Source organism: Ciconia boyciana, chromosome 1, assembly GCF_034638445.1.
Source record: "Ciconia boyciana chromosome 1, ASM3463844v1, whole genome shotgun sequence".
Lineage (NCBI taxonomy): Eukaryota > Metazoa > Chordata > Aves > Ciconiiformes > Ciconiidae > Ciconia > Ciconia boyciana.
Window position 1 is genome coordinate 53,961,276 of NC_132934.1, and position 16,173 is coordinate 53,977,448.

At 40.2% G+C, this 16,173-nt stretch overlaps 1 long non-coding RNA gene across 1 annotated transcript; it reads left to right on the top strand.

Annotated features, from left to right (window-relative positions):
• Nucleotides 1–7,548: 7,548 nt before the first annotated feature.
• On the top strand, nt 7,549–15,829 carry LOC140653840 (uncharacterized). Its single transcript, XR_012043246.1, has 3 exons — nt 7,549–7,616; nt 8,921–8,982; nt 15,719–15,829. It is a non-coding gene; the product is annotated as an uncharacterized lncRNA (long non-coding RNA).
• The last annotated feature ends 344 nt before the right edge of the window (nt 15,830–16,173 follow it).

Consider the following 16,173-nt stretch of genomic DNA (forward strand, 5'->3'; position numbering starts at 1 on the left):
CAGAAGGGTAAAAGTGAGAAAACTCATGGGTTGAGATAAAGACAGTTTAATAGGTAAAGCAAAAGCTGTGCACACAAGCAAAGAAAAGCAAGGAATTCATTCACTGCTTCCCATGGGCAGGCAGGTGTTCAGCCATCTCCAGGAAAGCAGGGCTCTATCACGCGTAACGGTTACTTGGGAAGACAAATGCCATCACTCCTAATGTCCCCCCTTCCTCCTTCTTCCCCAGCTTTATATACTGATCATGACGTCATATGGTATGGAATCGCCCTTTGGTCAGCTGGGGTCAGCTGTCCCAGCTGTGCCCCCTCCCAACTTCTGCACCTGGCAGAGCATGGGAAACTGAAAAGTCCTTAGTTCAGTATAACCACTACTTAGCAACAACTAAAACATCCCTGTATTATCAACACTGTTTTCAGCACAAATCTAAAACATAGCCCCATACTAGCTACAGTGAAGAAAATTAACTCTATCCCAGCCAAAACCAGCACAGTTCTGTACATCTGACTGCAGCCCTTAAATCTCTTTTTGGATCTGCTGTTCTGAAGAGAAGGAAGGATGCTTGAAGTTGCATCTGCACTCCCTTTACTTGCTAGTGTTTAAGCTGGAGAAGTGCTGCATAGAGTGATCCTGCTTGTCACTACTTTATGATAGTGTGAGTTAGGTAAATAAAGTTTATTATATGCTTTAGTTAGACCAGATTCCCTTTGGTACAAGGAGAAATCCTTGCAATACTCTGATAATATTTGCTTCTGGAATGACAAGCTGGATTAGATCCTGTTCTTCATGTTGATCAAAGTGTAGCTAGCAGTGATTTTTACTGTACTAAAACTTGAGGGATTCTAAGCATACTCATGCTAAAGGTTCCCATCTAGTCATCTCAGTCTAGTTCTTTCAGCTTGTGTAGGTCCCTCATTTGAACTGGCAGAATTGCTTTCTTTGATGCCATTACTATCAGTCCTTTGGTAGCCAATGGTCTACCACCCATTACAAATGTATGAACTGGATCTATCCTGAGGACGTATTCCGAAGCCATACTGAAGTGTGCGAAAGAGTTCATGTGAAGCTACCCATCAGTCTTTCTGTTTTTTTCCCAAAGCCCTACATATTTCACATAGTGAAATCTGGCTGTGCTATTAATGGATGTTTTACTTATAACAGAAAAAGCCAACTGGACCATCCTGTAGGCAAATTCTGTTCAGAACAAAATCAGCAAAAGTCAAAGACCATCCAAATGGATTTTGGGCCCCATAGGAAGATGCCTTGAGATGGCTAAAATGTACCTCACTTAGGACTGACAGCAAAAAGCTGAAGAAAGAGCAGGCAAGTCACTGAAAACTGTAGCCACCTTAGACTTTGTTGTGGCTGATACAAGGGCCCTGTAGAACTGGGCTGCTCTGTGACACCTCAAAACCTCATTCTCCTTTCTATGCCAGTATCTGACATAGAAGAAACCCCAAAACATGAGCATCATATACCTATTAACATTTGGAAAACTCCTGTGTTTGGATTGGTGAAGTACATATGCATGAATGCACAGTAAAATACGTATGCAGTTCAAAGAACTTCAGTTATGGCTTGGCAATTTCATATATACATACATATATACGCATATACGCACACATATATAAATCTGATAAAATTCAAGGCAGTTTTCCTTCTAGAACTTCAAGCAGCCATAACTTTGAACATCAAACTACACAGCTCCTTCCCTATTTCCCTACAGGGAAACTGAAATCTGTTTGTTAGATGAGTGAGTGCTATGGGGCCACCTGGTGTCTATGAATTTAATAGAGGCTACTCTGCCAGTGTAAGACCTTTAACTTCTCTTAAAATCCACAGGCAAAACCTTTCTCTTTGATTCAAATTAAACCTTTTAGCTAGAAAAATCCAGACATGGCAAGCAATAGATAATGCAAGAGACATTTAATTTTGTAAAACCCTTTCATTTCATGCAAATACATTTTTGAAAGCCTCCTTTTCATTATTTTCTTTTTTTAAGAGCCAAGATTGAAGATCACTTCCTTACTAAAAGTTTTGAAAAATAAATTGTGTGAAATGTAAATAAGCTCGACACTTTTATGCATTTCAGACATCTTAAGAAAAAGTAAAACATTAAAATACTTGAGACGTGAGATCTGCTCACAGTACAGATCTAGCTAGCCAGAAATCCCCATTAACTCAGAAATGAACTTTCAGGTTTGTCACTGGTGGGAATGCCAGCAGCGGATGGCTTTCTAGTTGGGGAGGGGAAGTGATGTTGCCTAAATCAATGCTGTTACGGCACTTTGTGCAAAGTATTGCGTTCCAGATGGAAGAAAGACGTTACAGGATGGGAGCAGCTGGCCATTTCTCTGAGGAATCTAGCTAGGCAGAAAATATTGACAGATTAGTTGTGCTAAGAGTTTTTAGGAGGTAGGATTGCAGCATAGAACTTGGATATCAAATTGGCCTTGAGTCAGCAAGTACTGTGCCAAACTGAGGTCCTACAAAACAAAGCCAAACTTGCATGTTTCCTCAAAAAAATGACCATGTTTGGATATTCACACAGGAAAATTAGCATGTATTAGTGTTTGTCAAAGTACTCAAACATGGCATGTCATAAGAACCATATTAAGATCAGTTACATGCATATTTACAGTGTGAAAGCATATGCTTTACCTCTCTTGCATTGTAAAATAAAAGTAATTGTTGAAATTCAGGTTTAGAATCTTGTAATTTGCTGATCTTTCATATAAGCATTATTATTTTTTACTTTTCTGAAGTGAGGCTGCTGTAACAGAGAGTTCCTTGTACTGGAACCTATATTCCCAAAAGAACATAAATAATTACCATGGTATGTCATTCTGATGAATGGTATGCTTCTTCACAGTTGTTTGGGTTTTTTTGGGTTTTTTTTTTTGCTGAGTATACTATTCTATAGACACCTGTGAAGCAAGACCATAATAAATTACTTCTATTGCGTACACACTGCAGCACTGACCCTTGTGGTACCTTGAAGTTATTTATTGCTGCATCCGAAGAAAAGAGCAGCAGAATGAGTTTATTTAAAAATCAAACTAAATATACATGCTTTGGGTCTATAGTTCTGGAATTAGGCTCCTGTACGTTACATTAGATTTGGGAGGGTTTTGTGAGTACACAGTTGTATGGTCTGGATACTCAGACATAGTAGGGTATTCAGCTATGTCAAATTACTTAGAAATGTATACATGTGGAAGCATTTTTGGTGTCCAGTGTTCTATGTGAAAATGGTCATAGGAACATCTATGCTAGATTATGCCCGATTTTGACTGTGTAAAGAAAAACGTTGGGAGGTTTTTTGTGATTTCCTGATTAAAACCCTGATAGTTTCCTCCAAGACATGGGTCCTTAAGTCACAGTCCATTTACACTGGAATGTAAAATTAACATGTTAGGACTGTGAAGTCAAACATTCACAGTTTAGAAAATGTTATAATTCAGATGGTCAGTGCAACTGTTTCACTGACAAAGTGCAAGCATGCATTTTGACACACACTTTCATTATAAGTTATAATTTCATCAGGATGCTATTTCACTCAGCATGTAAAAGACACAGCTCTGACTGCATAAGCAGTTGTTCAGTATTTGGGATTCTCCCTTTACTTTAGCATGTGGCCCCTTGTCTAATTCTCTATCCTGTGCTAAAGACAATGATTCACTGTGATGTAAGTCCTTCCAGGATCTCATCGCCAGCACCTGAGTGTTTCTTGAGGTGTAAAGTCAGACAGGCTCATCTCCTTATATAGAAGGAAAATCAAGGCTGAAAGCCTCTGAGATTAGAGCATCCACTCAGCTGAGGTAATTAACTTGAGTTGTCTTGCACTTCACCATTCAAAGTAGTTAGTGTGATATGGGACTGAATAACTTAAAAACTTGAGGTGACTTTACTTACAGCTGGGAGTGTGTAGCAGCATTGCCAATTTGACTAAGGGACTTAAGTCAGACACTTGTATAATGAGGAAGGACTAGTGGCTGCTTGTGAAAGGGTGAGCTTAACTTATTTGTCTTGGTATCATGCAGGATAGGGGACAGAGAGAGAGAAAGAAAGAAAAGAACATATAACTCTTGTTCCTAGAGACTGAAGTTAGATGCCTGAAGCAAGAGATGAGAGATTTGTCCAGCTTTCCTGTATTACCTAAGTGTGCTCATCCCCATCCATCAGTCCCACGGAAGCAGAATGCAGTCTTCAGGAGGTTACAGCTCATCTCATCTTGAATGCATGTAAGAGATCTGAGTTCAGGAGACGCAAGCAATTGTGACCAATTTAATTTTCCTATTTCCTAAACTTACAAGGTCTGATTCCTCAACATAATTTATATTTTTTAATATGGTTTTGTATGTTGGTTTGTAGAATGAAACCTGAAGTATCTCTTGGTGTTCCACAAGCTCTGGATCACACTGTAAATATTGTTGGGCTAGATGACTGTTGCAGGTCCCTTCCAACTGAGCTATTCTACTCTATATGTTACTGCTGTAAGTATTCCTGTTCAAATCAAGCAAAAGTAGGTGCTTGTGTTTGTGAAAGATTAAGCTAGGTTCAGACAGGGTTTGAGTTATTCAGATGGGTTTGGGCTATAAGGGGATAGTACAGTCTCTGTGCCAAAAGTGAAAGAAAGAAAACAATTAAGTAAGAGTGACTGCATACAACCTACAGCTGATGTTTTATTATTTACCTTTTTTGATTATTTATCTTCTTAAACAGTGATTACTAAGTTAGTCAACAAACTTCTTGTGAACATTTTAATGGAAATGGGTACCTGGAGAACTGTAATTAGCAAGAGAATATTGCTCTTGCTGTGCCTGTGCAAAAAGGCGTTGCATGATTGGTTTTCCAAGAACTGGGTTTTAGTGTGATTTATAAAACTTAAAAAAGGCATGTAAACTTATTTTAGGTCTCTTACTGTCTTCCCTCCACTTTCTCCAATAAGGCAATTATATTCATCAGTCACAAATTCATACCTATGGTCTCAAAATGCTATGTTGAAGTTTCTAGAACAATGTTGTTCAGACCCTGCCTTCTCCCTTTTCATCCCCAGAACAACAGTCACAACCTACAACCACCTCGGCCACATGCTATACTCTGCTCCCTCGGACAAGAAGCGTTGTTGCACTTGGGAGATTAAAAAGCTGTATCTCTATAGCAACTCTCAAACCCCAAAAATAATAAACTAAGAAATTTTGACCAAAACCAACCTGATGACTAGGTGACTGCCAATGGGTTGGATTAGAGGGATGTTGTCTGTGTGGTGCTGGATGACTCAGTAACGTCTCTGTAAAGCAAAGACATGCACTTTGCAGGTGAGCTTGTTCCTGCTCTCAGCTCAGCTTTTTACTTTTCTGGGAAGACTCTTCTTTGGAAATGCTCATCACCAAATGTTCTAGTAGGTAATGAATTAAGGTAGCATTTGGCTTAGCTTGCCTTTCACTTGACAAAGAGATAAACACAAACTTTAAAAAACACATTAGAAATCTGAGTCTGTAAAAACAAATGAAGCAGTATTGTGACAATAAAGCATTTGGTTTTAGCTGAACAAGTACTACCCTCTGTAAAATCTGATTCTGCACAGAAAGGCTAATGAAAATTCAAGGGCATGTGCTGTTACACTGCCTGAGTTTTTGCAGATTTTTGCAATTCATAAAGTATAAGGTGAACATGAGATATAATGATGTCTCTTCTTGATGCTAGGTCAACCCAGTGTTTTAACTGGAGCCGGATATGTAGAGGTGGTTTGATAGGCTATGTGGAAACAAGGCTCAGGCTCTTTGCATGCTTTGTTCCTATACAGGAGGAATTCTCCAGCTGTGTTCGGGCCAACGGAATCCTTTCATGCATAAAGCTAAGATCATGCTCAAGAGTTTGCAAGAATGTATCTTAATGAGCCATCTGCCAAGTGAGTCAGCCCCTCTTTCATCTTTTTCCTGAGTGATTCCTGTGCAATAAAATGTAGTGAAAATTTAGGCTTGCCATTAAATTCAACAGGTGTAAGTCAGTAATAACAAATGAGAGTTTAAAGCTGAAAGCAGCTATTTTATATACCTGTTCTCTTGCTCATAATCACATACCAAGAAGTAGAAAACAATCCAGTGATTTTTTTTTTTAACAATGAAAACTGCCTAAGACTTAGTAATTTAAGGCTAAAAGATGGAATAACAGGACAGAAATATGTGTTTTGGGATAGAAATAAAAATATCAGGAGTCTGTGTGTGTGCTGAGATCAGGAGAGGGTTCAGAAAAGCAGAATAATCATTCAAATTTGGATGAAATTTCCAGTAAGACTACATTACCCAATGACAAAGAAAAACAAGCTGCTCCATTTGCCACCTATCAAATTGTTCATTTTAGCTTGGCAAACCTGAGTGATACCTTATGGAATCTTGTACATTCAGATGACGCTCCTCTTGCAAAGGAGCAAGAAAGATTGCCCTACATTCAAATGGCAGGGTCTGTAATGTGGAGCAGATATACCTGAGCCTTTGGAGGCAACAGAGACTCTTAGGAGCTCGTAGAGAGCTGTGTGGAGTCTGTTGAAGCCAGGAAATTGGTAAAAGTTGCTCAGCTGAGGAGAGGACCCGTTCTACACTGGGCAATGGGAAGGCTTTATTTTAGTCTGTCTCACTGACAGAGCAAAGTGGTCTCTCTTTAAAGGCTTGGCTTGTACTTCAGTCTTATATCTTCTACAAGGAGACCTTGCCATGCAATTCAAAGCCTATCTGTGTCTCTGGATGTGCTCGCTTCCAGGCAAAGGTAAGACCTATGGTGCCAAGGATCTTGGGGCCAGGACCCATGTGGGGAAAATGACTCTGGGACACCGTAAGGGATAGGGAAGAGTTTGAAGTGTGGAATAAGTGAAAGGAAAGGGGAGGAAGATAGATACAGGGAACAGGATGATGCACAGGCAGCTGACTGTATTTCAGGACCTGAGGAAGGAAAAAGAGGAGTCTCCCTTTCAAGCAGGAGATGGGGAGAGTCACCCATTTTTATAGGCAGGTAACTTTAACATGTGGATCTAGCATTGATATTGTACCTTTAGCTTCCCCTTAAAGGTACAAGAATAGGAAGGCTACCTAAAAAAATAAGTCTCCTAACACACTTTTGCCCCTCAATTTTAAGATGCTTAAACAGGTCTGATTACTTTCTAAGCTTTTCCTCTTTATTTATGTATTTTTTTAAACACTTGGGGTTATCAGTACTGGGCTGAAAATATGAAGGGAGAGCAGATCTCAATGAAAAGCAGCCAGAGGGGAAAAAGGTTGAAGATAATTGCTCAAATTACACAAGAATTTATGCCAAGGTAGAATTTCTTTTTCTTCTCTTTAAGTAAAAAGTTAACTTTAAACTGATATTTAAATGATATGTGATTGTTAGGTCACATATTACAGGCAGCTGGTATTCTGCGTCTAACAGGAATGAAGGGTTAGATAAATTAGGGAGGTGCATTCATGACTTGCATTTAATCCACAGGGAGATTTCACAAATAAATGGTGATTGTTCTTGTTTATTTTTTTTGTCAAGGTCTACAGCAAACCCCATGTTGCAAGTGCTAACAAATGGATAACAAGGCTGTTTTCTGAACACAGTTCTCCTTTTTCTAGGTAAGAAAACTTAGTTAAATAGAGAGACCTGGGTGAATTTCATGCTGCTGTGAAGTCAAATCTTTTATTCTCCACTTCCATAGTAAAAAGTAAAGCTTCTAGGATTTATTTAACTTTTATTCAGCTAGAATATCACAGTTACTGATGGGAAGAAAATCAGTTAGGCCTGTGCGTTTTGGTACTGTTGCCAAAGCATTTAAAGGTTTCTTCCTATGTAGGCTACAGAATGTAGAAAGCCAGTCTCTTCTTGAACTACTTGTCTTTTCATTAAAATGGTAATACATATTACCAATAAAATATTTTTTAAAAAACTAATACAAATAACTTAAAGGTTTATAACCTGCTACTGGGAAAGAGGATGACTAATGACTCCTCATCTTTAGTTATCTAGGTTCCAGACTCTCTGAATACTTCCTGCTAGGGCCTGTCCTTCAGTGCCTTGGCCTTACTTGAATGCACCTAGCAAATATATGCCACGTGTAAGGACGTGAACAAAAGAGAATTAAAATAAAATTAGCAGAATGCTTTTTACTGTTAAATGCTTGAAAAAGCCATTGAACTAGAGGTGGAGTGATGACCAGACAAAGAATTAAAGAGCTCTGTTCCTGCCTGGGCTCTAGCAAAGTGCCTGGGTTTGTACTTGGGACTGTAGATTGGTGAGGGGAAAAATAATTGGGAGGGAACGGGAGCCAGAAAATATTTCATATTGCCTGCAGTGCTGGAGACTTAAGTGGATTTTTAGCTCCAGCATAAGAGAGGAGTAAATGGCTTTTAGAGACTCTCTTAGGCAGTGATTTAGCGATCTCTGTGAGATATGAAGGACATGAATAAGAACTCCATTAGGCTGTGCATTAAGCATTTTCAGGGAGGATGTTTGTAATGATTGTTCTCTTGGGCTTTTTCTGCAGTGGGGATTCTTAATGAAGTCACAGTCTCCAGTGCAGATATAAATTATTGTTGTAAATTAAATCTTTTTCCCATGCAGTATGCTCAAACTCTCCGCAGTCACTCTACTGTGGTATGTCTATAGCAGGGATTTGTAGTGCTCCTACCACATCTTGTTTAGCTAAACAAACTATCAAAAAAAATTCCATCCTGTCAATCCCACCACTGATACAGTGAACATCAAGGAGTCTAGTGTATTGCACGAACATGAAAAGACTCACCAAGGGCTCTGTCAGTTGAAGTCATCTGACATATAAACACAGTCTGAGTTGATCAGCTGAAGACCAAGGCTTTTGTTACTGACATAGATCCTTCTGTGTGTAAGCAGAACAAAAGTTTTTCTTGTTATTTTCTTTTAGGTCTTTCCAAAACTGCTACTTCAACTCCCTCCTTCCATAGGAAGCAGTCTCAAAATCCTGAGGTAAGAAGACAAGGAAGTTTGTGGTTGTTAGGTTTTTTATTTGTTTTTCCCCCAGTTTTTGAACCCTTTGGCTGTTCTGGCTCTGCCAGGTGTTCTGCCCACTGCTCTGCAATGAGACCTGGCGAAACAACACCTTGTCTTTGATATCGTATTTTGCCTTGAGGTGTATAGATGGCCAGCATGATCTCCATCATCTGCTTACGGTTTGCTCTCTGTCCTGATCTTGGTGCATCCCCTGTGCAGAGGAGGACAAGCTGCAATGGTGGAGGCTAGTGCTGCTCTTTCCCACAGAACTGGGAAACGCACTTGTGGAATCACCTCTCCACAATAAGCTCTTTGGTGCTTATTAAATCCAGCAAAAATTGGAAGGAGACTGAATCACAAAGTGGATACTTGGTGTCATTGTTTACACTTCCCATCTTCAGAAAACTAATTTAGCCAGCTAAATCAGGTAGCTAGTTCATTTGTGCTGTATCTGTGCTTAATGGAGACAGATAAAAGCTCTTATTGAGAAAGATCATAACTGTGGTGTGTGAATCATACTGCAAATAACTCTTGATGATCCTTGCTCTATCCGTTTATTAGAGAAACTTATGGAGGCCAGCCATCTAACTCAGCTAATTGAAGTTAAGGCAGTGAGAATATGCCCTTCTGCTGTATGCTATACAGTCTGCTGTCTGTCTCTTCTGTGACTGAACCCAAAACTCTGTCCTTGGATGTGCATGTGTAGTCTTGACATGACCCATAGGAAATTACTCACATGTCAGCAGGTGCAATGAGGCCAGGGTCTACAATAATACATTTCTATTTGTTTCTTAAATATATGCATAAATGGCACTTAGATCTTTAGTAGAGTTGCTGTGTTTATTTTTTACCAAGAGTTTGCATAAATTTCAGTTCTCGTTGAGTCTAGATGTGAAGCAACTGATAACAACGATAGGAAATCTGGCTTTCCCCTGAGTTTGTATCCAAATGAGAGGCACCTAAAGGATAATTCCGTTTCCAATTAGCGACTTCAAATCCCTGTTAACATAACACGGTCAAGTTGCTCTTTGTATCTGGTTAGTGTTAGACAGTCTACCAGCTAACACCAGTATTTGAAAGCTGGGCGAGAAGATGTTGAGCTCAAAAGCTTGAACTGGGACATATATAGATAGTTTAAGGCTAAAATCTGCTTTTCTGCTTAACCCAAACTTTGAAAAAAGTCCCACGTATGCACTTTCAGTTTTATGCTGTGTGTGAATGTCAAATATGCTTAGCTGGAACAGAATTTCTTTAAAGTAATTATTGCTATCCCATTTGGCTAAATATATCTATATACGTACCAGAAATATGCCAGACTAAAAAATGCTGATATAGACTTATGAGCTTTTTTATTTAAAGCCTAGTGCTGTTGGTCTGTTATTGAGATTTTTTTTTTGTTGCCGTGTTACCTATATGTCACCTATTCCCAAAATGTATCTTTCCAGTGGAAAGAAATGCAAAGGTTTATTCAGAACAAATTATTTCAAAGAAGGAAGCTAAAGCTGGAAATCAGATGTCTAAACCCCTTTAACTGCTTAGAAGGGTCAGAGAATATAGAGAACAGTTTCTGGAGTAGGTACCCCTATGAAGTATTTCAGGTCAGCTTTGTAAGCAAGCTGAGCAGGCAGCAAGGCAAGCTCTGATCTCAGGCATGGTCCTCCTCCTGTTCTGCCCTCCCTCCCTGCATTGCAGAGCTTTTAATTACCTTCTTGGGACAAACTCAGAGCTGTTACTGGGGGAGTCTTATCCCAGGAGACAAGGGGTGTCCTGCCTTGGCTGGTCCAGCTGTGACCAGCAGTAGCAGGTCCTCCCCAGCATGTTGAAGCCTTTTAGAAGGTTACTCTGTTTGAGGGGTTCAGTGGGATGGTCTGGGAAGGGGTTTTAGGAGTTTCCAGCAAGCTGGGCACCCACAGCTGGGCTTAAGCTTTTGGAGGAAAGCAGCAGGGTGTGTGACTCAGGTGGCCACAGCCTCCCTCCTGTGGCCTCTGCAGAAGAGAGGAGCTGGCTGGGTCCTGACCCTGACTAACATCAGGCCCAGCTAATCTGTTGGGCTTTCTGCCTCCCGCTCTGAACAGCAGCAGGTGAGGTAGGAGAGCATCTCGGGTGGTAATGTAGCAGTGAAACTTGTCACCCAATTCTCTTGGACTTAGCTTTGTTTTGTTGTAGTATGTACTATGTGTGGGCTTTCTTCCCATATATACACTTCTTCTTAATGTACAATCTCCTGCGCAGATGCATTTGGCCCATCCTGCAGGAGCCTTGTGTCCCCATGCACAGCGGCTGTGTCTAGTTATCCTTTACCACCATGGCTCAGGGAGGGGTTTGCACCGAGGTGTTAGGTGACTAAACACGTGTGTCTTTGCAAATCCTCCCGCATGTGTTGGTGCCTTTTTCTGCCCCCCCCCCCCCCAAGGGAGTTCAGTTCCCTACGGAGCAGCCTGGCTGGAGCAGCAGCCACATGCACCATGTGAAGAGACAGAAGCTTGTGCTGCACCTTGGCTGCAGGAGAGGAAAGGTGTACCTGATTGCTAGGATCAGGACTAGTTGGAGAAGTGAGAGAGGAGAGGAGGGAGGAAGGAAAAAAAAAGCTTTAAATGGCAAGACTGAGCTCATAACATGTGGCCAGTGTGTGCCATACAGGCTTCAGGAGGCAGCAGGAGCACATGCGAGAGGCTCTGGCCAGACAGCAGCAGAGAGAAGAGCTGTTGCAGAATGGAGGATTCCCGGACACCAGCATGCAGGAGGGGTCTGCAGGTGCACAGGGCACGACTGACAGTCCGCTGTCACCCTGCAGCAAATTCAGCCTGGAGCCCAGGTATGGCAAATGCATGGACCGTGCAGGGTATAAATTATTTTTTCATCTCTCAAGATAGTTTTGGCTCATGACATTATGGGGCAGAGGCAGGAATACTGAGTTATGTGGGTGCTGTATGGCATTACTGTGTTTGTCAGGGAGGAGGAATATTAGGGGATTGTTTCTGAGGATTACTGCTTCAGGAGGATATACAAAATTTTAGGGTTTTGGGGAGAATTTTTGGGCATGGTGGCATCTGTGAGAGAACAAGCCTGGGGGCAATCCAGGCACAGCAGAAAGGAAACTGCAGAGAGAAAGGGAAACATCTGTAACAGTCAAGGGAGCGCATAAAAAGTGGTTGTCTGAGGAAAACCTGAGGGACTGGGGTAGCCAGGTTTGTATCCATTTTCAAGCTTTAAGATTTACTCCTCAGGGCACTGCATCTGCAAAGCTCTGAGGGACTATCAAGCCCCTTTCAGTCTTCTTCACTGGGAGAAACAGTTCCAGGATATACAATTTAATTTAATTTCCATATTGCTAAAAAAAGGTGCAAGTGCTTGTTTTTCTGCAAAGCCTAGTTATATCTAAACACCTGGGAACAGCATTAAGCTTGCAGCAGGTACACTGTCTGCAGATTCATAGGTGTCCCTGTGTTTCCAATCACAAATTCTATTAGGCTGCTGATCAGCCTCTTTCAGCATGTCTCAGCAACCCTTTCCCTGCCTTGCTGTAGAGAAGTTATGTTGAGAGCTAGATACTACTTTCCTTCGCTGTCATAATTTTCAAATTCTTGGCATAACTTAAAATATGTAACCGCTACAGAAGTTTCTTTTTTGGACACTTTCTTCTGTTTCAGCTGTTGGTTTGCTGTCAGCTGGTAAAGCAAGGCAGGCAGAAACAGCCTGTGCATGTATTGTGCAGTCAAGCACATCTGTCTGTACTGCTGCAGGGTTAGCCAGTGTTCCTTGCCTTTTGCAATGGTCCATGGTGTTGCACTTACCTTGAAAGGTATGTTTTTGAACTCTGACAACTTGTTAAAGTGACTTTTCCTTTTTTAAATGAAACATCTTCAGGACCTTTTTTGTTTGTTTGTTCTTCCTATCAAAAAAAAAAAAGGGCTTTCTGCAACTTCACCATGCACAATAGAAACTACTATTACAGCTTTGCAATTTAATAATTTAAAACTATTACATTCACTTTCTGAGTGTCCCAGCTTCTCATACACACACATTCTCTTGTGCTTTCATGGTATGTGTGTATATATACATATATTCATATCTAGTTACACTTATATATCATCAATATATATGCATTTCCCTATGTATTACTTTTACTAGACAATTATTTTAACATGGCTACAAGAAGAGGTTATAGTGAAAGCTGTTGTTAACCAATGGGACTAATGAGATTAAACAAAGTAAAAAACTTTGAGAGCTTGCCTTCGCTCAAGAGTTCTGATTAGTTTTATTCACAAACTTTTTATAGTCTAGCTTAGTTTTTCAGTCTCAGAGTCTGTATGTTATATGCTTACAGCTGCAGCATGTGCTCCCTTGCAGACAAAACTGAAAGTGAAGCTGGAGGTTCTACTATAAGCAAAATGGCCTTGCACTGGTGAACAGATAAGACAACTAATAGTCTCTTTGGTGTGATGTATCTGTGTTGGTGTTTTTTCTCAAAAATGATCAAATCCACGTACTTTCAGATGAGTTTATGGAATGACGCTTTATTGGTAAAAGTGAAAATCGATGTCTACTGGAAAAGATACTGGACAAAGGAGTGACTGCAAGTGTACTTAAAAAATCTGAACATAAAGTAGGATGCTAGAAGTGCTTATGGATTTTTCATTATTATATTGGCAGTTAAAAACAGCCATAAATTTCATATCCTATAAAGAGGTACATATTAATGCTTTCATCTTCCTAAGCATTCATGGTAAAGCAGTCAGGCATTATGGGATAACTGTAGTCTTTAGTTAGTGGGTATCTGTATACAAAGAAATCCAAATTACAACTAGCAAAGCTGAGTAAAAAGCTGTATCCTTTTAGGTAGAGCCAGACAAAGCTATGCATTGCTAGCTCCATGTTCAGTATTATCAATAGGCTCAAATATGTTGTATGTTTGCAAGAGAAATATAATAATATATTGGCAGTGAACTCCCTAGAAAATCCATTAATTTTATGTTTCCGAAAAAAGCATGAGCCAAAGTTTTATATAAAGAAAAGGATGACAGTAGGGAGGATGGGGGCTTGTTGTTAAACACGGTGTCTACTGCAATACTGGCTAGTATTGAACAATATTTTACTACAGTTCACTGAACTTTCTGTAGTGCCACCCAGCTATTTCTTTGGAGTGGACACACTTGAGAGTCCTTGATGTATGTATCTGTCTGTCTAGTGGGTAGCTCAAATAACTCTTGGTGCAAACATATTTATTTAAGAGGCTTATCTCCTGACTCCTAGAGGCTCCCCTTCTGAAAGATCTGATGAACAATTTCTGTTCTGTTGTTCCCTTTTAAGGGATCTACATTTAGACAACTGCCACTCTTCATGTGCATTTGTTTGATGCTTAGTTACAGTACCTGACAGAATTGTGTTTAGAGCAACTAAAATGTAATATTACGTTAGATACTCCATATTGCTCTTGCAGAAGTTATGAGCCAGTAGTATGGCTCACCAGTTCCATTCAGGCATGCTCTACTGTTAAATACTTTGTTTTCTGTAGAAGAATTCATTACATGATCATGTCTGAAGTCTGAGCTGTTGCATCATATTTCAGTGCTTGATGCAGCAGCACCTGCAGTCTCAAGTGTTGCCATAATTGCCTGAGGATGCTTGTAGGACCATCACAGATTTGAAGCATTTGTCTGCATTCAAGAGTCCAGTTTTGTGGATGGGACATTTTGTATCTGGATGCTGCCAGTCTTGCAAATATCACAAACCTGAGAGTTAAAAAGTAAGATAATACTTGTAGGAGAGACATATAGAAGTCACCTTATTTTGCAGTTATAGGTACTCAACACTCTAAAGGTGTGGGTTGTTTTGGTTTGTGGGGGTTTTTTTGTTTGTTTGTTCTTCCTCCCTCTCCCCCCCATCCCCCCCGTGTTTTTGGTGGGGGTGGCAGTGGAGGTGATATCACTTGCAGCAGAATGATTTCTACAGGGCAGCTCTCCTCCACAGTCTTGTGGCATACTGTCATAATAAGCCCTATTGTTTTGTCATATACAGTTGAGCTATTAGTAAGATAGAACATAAGTCTTCAGAAAGTGCAAACATATTTAAAGAATACAAAATAAAGAGTAATTTAAAGAAAATGTGAAATAGATTGGAAAAAATTCCAAGATTGGTGGACAAGAGAATTGCTGAGGACTATAGCAGAAGAAGAGAGTTGCATCAGGGCAGAGCCTGCACATCTTACGAGCAGAGCAGGATCTGAAGTGGCAGTGGAGTGGCTGTGCCTCCCGCTTCCCAATTTCCACTGGGCTCTGAACCTCACAGGGGTCGGAACAATGGCAGCAAGATTTAAAAAAAAAAAATAAAAATCAACATTTGCTTTCCAGTCTTGCTGAGAAACCTTCAGGTTGTAATGGGTGAGTGAGGCCCTGCCAAAATCTGGGTATAAGCAAGACCACAACAAATTGTAGGTTCACATTGGAATTATGATGGCTTATTTCATGTTAAATGATGTCTTGTTCAGTACAAGGAGAGCATGTACTGAAAATTATACTTTCAGCATTACACCAGCATTTAACAGCATTACTGATAGTGGACCAGAATAAAATATGGCATTCCTTTTCAAGGGGCAGGCTAACTTAATGATCAAAACAGGACTTGATATTACCTTATTATAGCTTCCTTCTCCAAAATTATAAGCTGCTACAACACAAGGGCACAGGTTTTAACTCCTGATGTTTGTTGTCAGGTTCTGATGCTGTTGGCCCTCTTGCGATAGGACTGCTTCGTTGGAAAAATCCATATGTGTATGGGAACCCTCACCTCCCTCTCACCTTCTCTGAAGATGCCTGTGTTCCTGTATTTCAATGTTTTGCTACACAAAATGACTTCTCATATCCATTATCCTGCCCAGCTTCACTTTCTATCACTCCAGTGCCTTCTTACAGCAGTAGTAGTCAAGAAACTTTGAGTCAAGACTCTACAGGTAAGTAATTATTTCTTTTTTACATGTTAGAGCTTAGTTTTTTACACGTCAGAGCTTAGTTTAATCAGCAGTTTTGGTGCTCAAATTGAATACCTGTTTCTGCTGCCAGACTGCTTTGACTGCTCCTAAGGAAGGATTAGACCACAGAAACTTCACGGAAGAGTTTATGCTTATGCCAAGTAATCCTTATTCAAATAATTTGCCTCATGGTTTAAAAA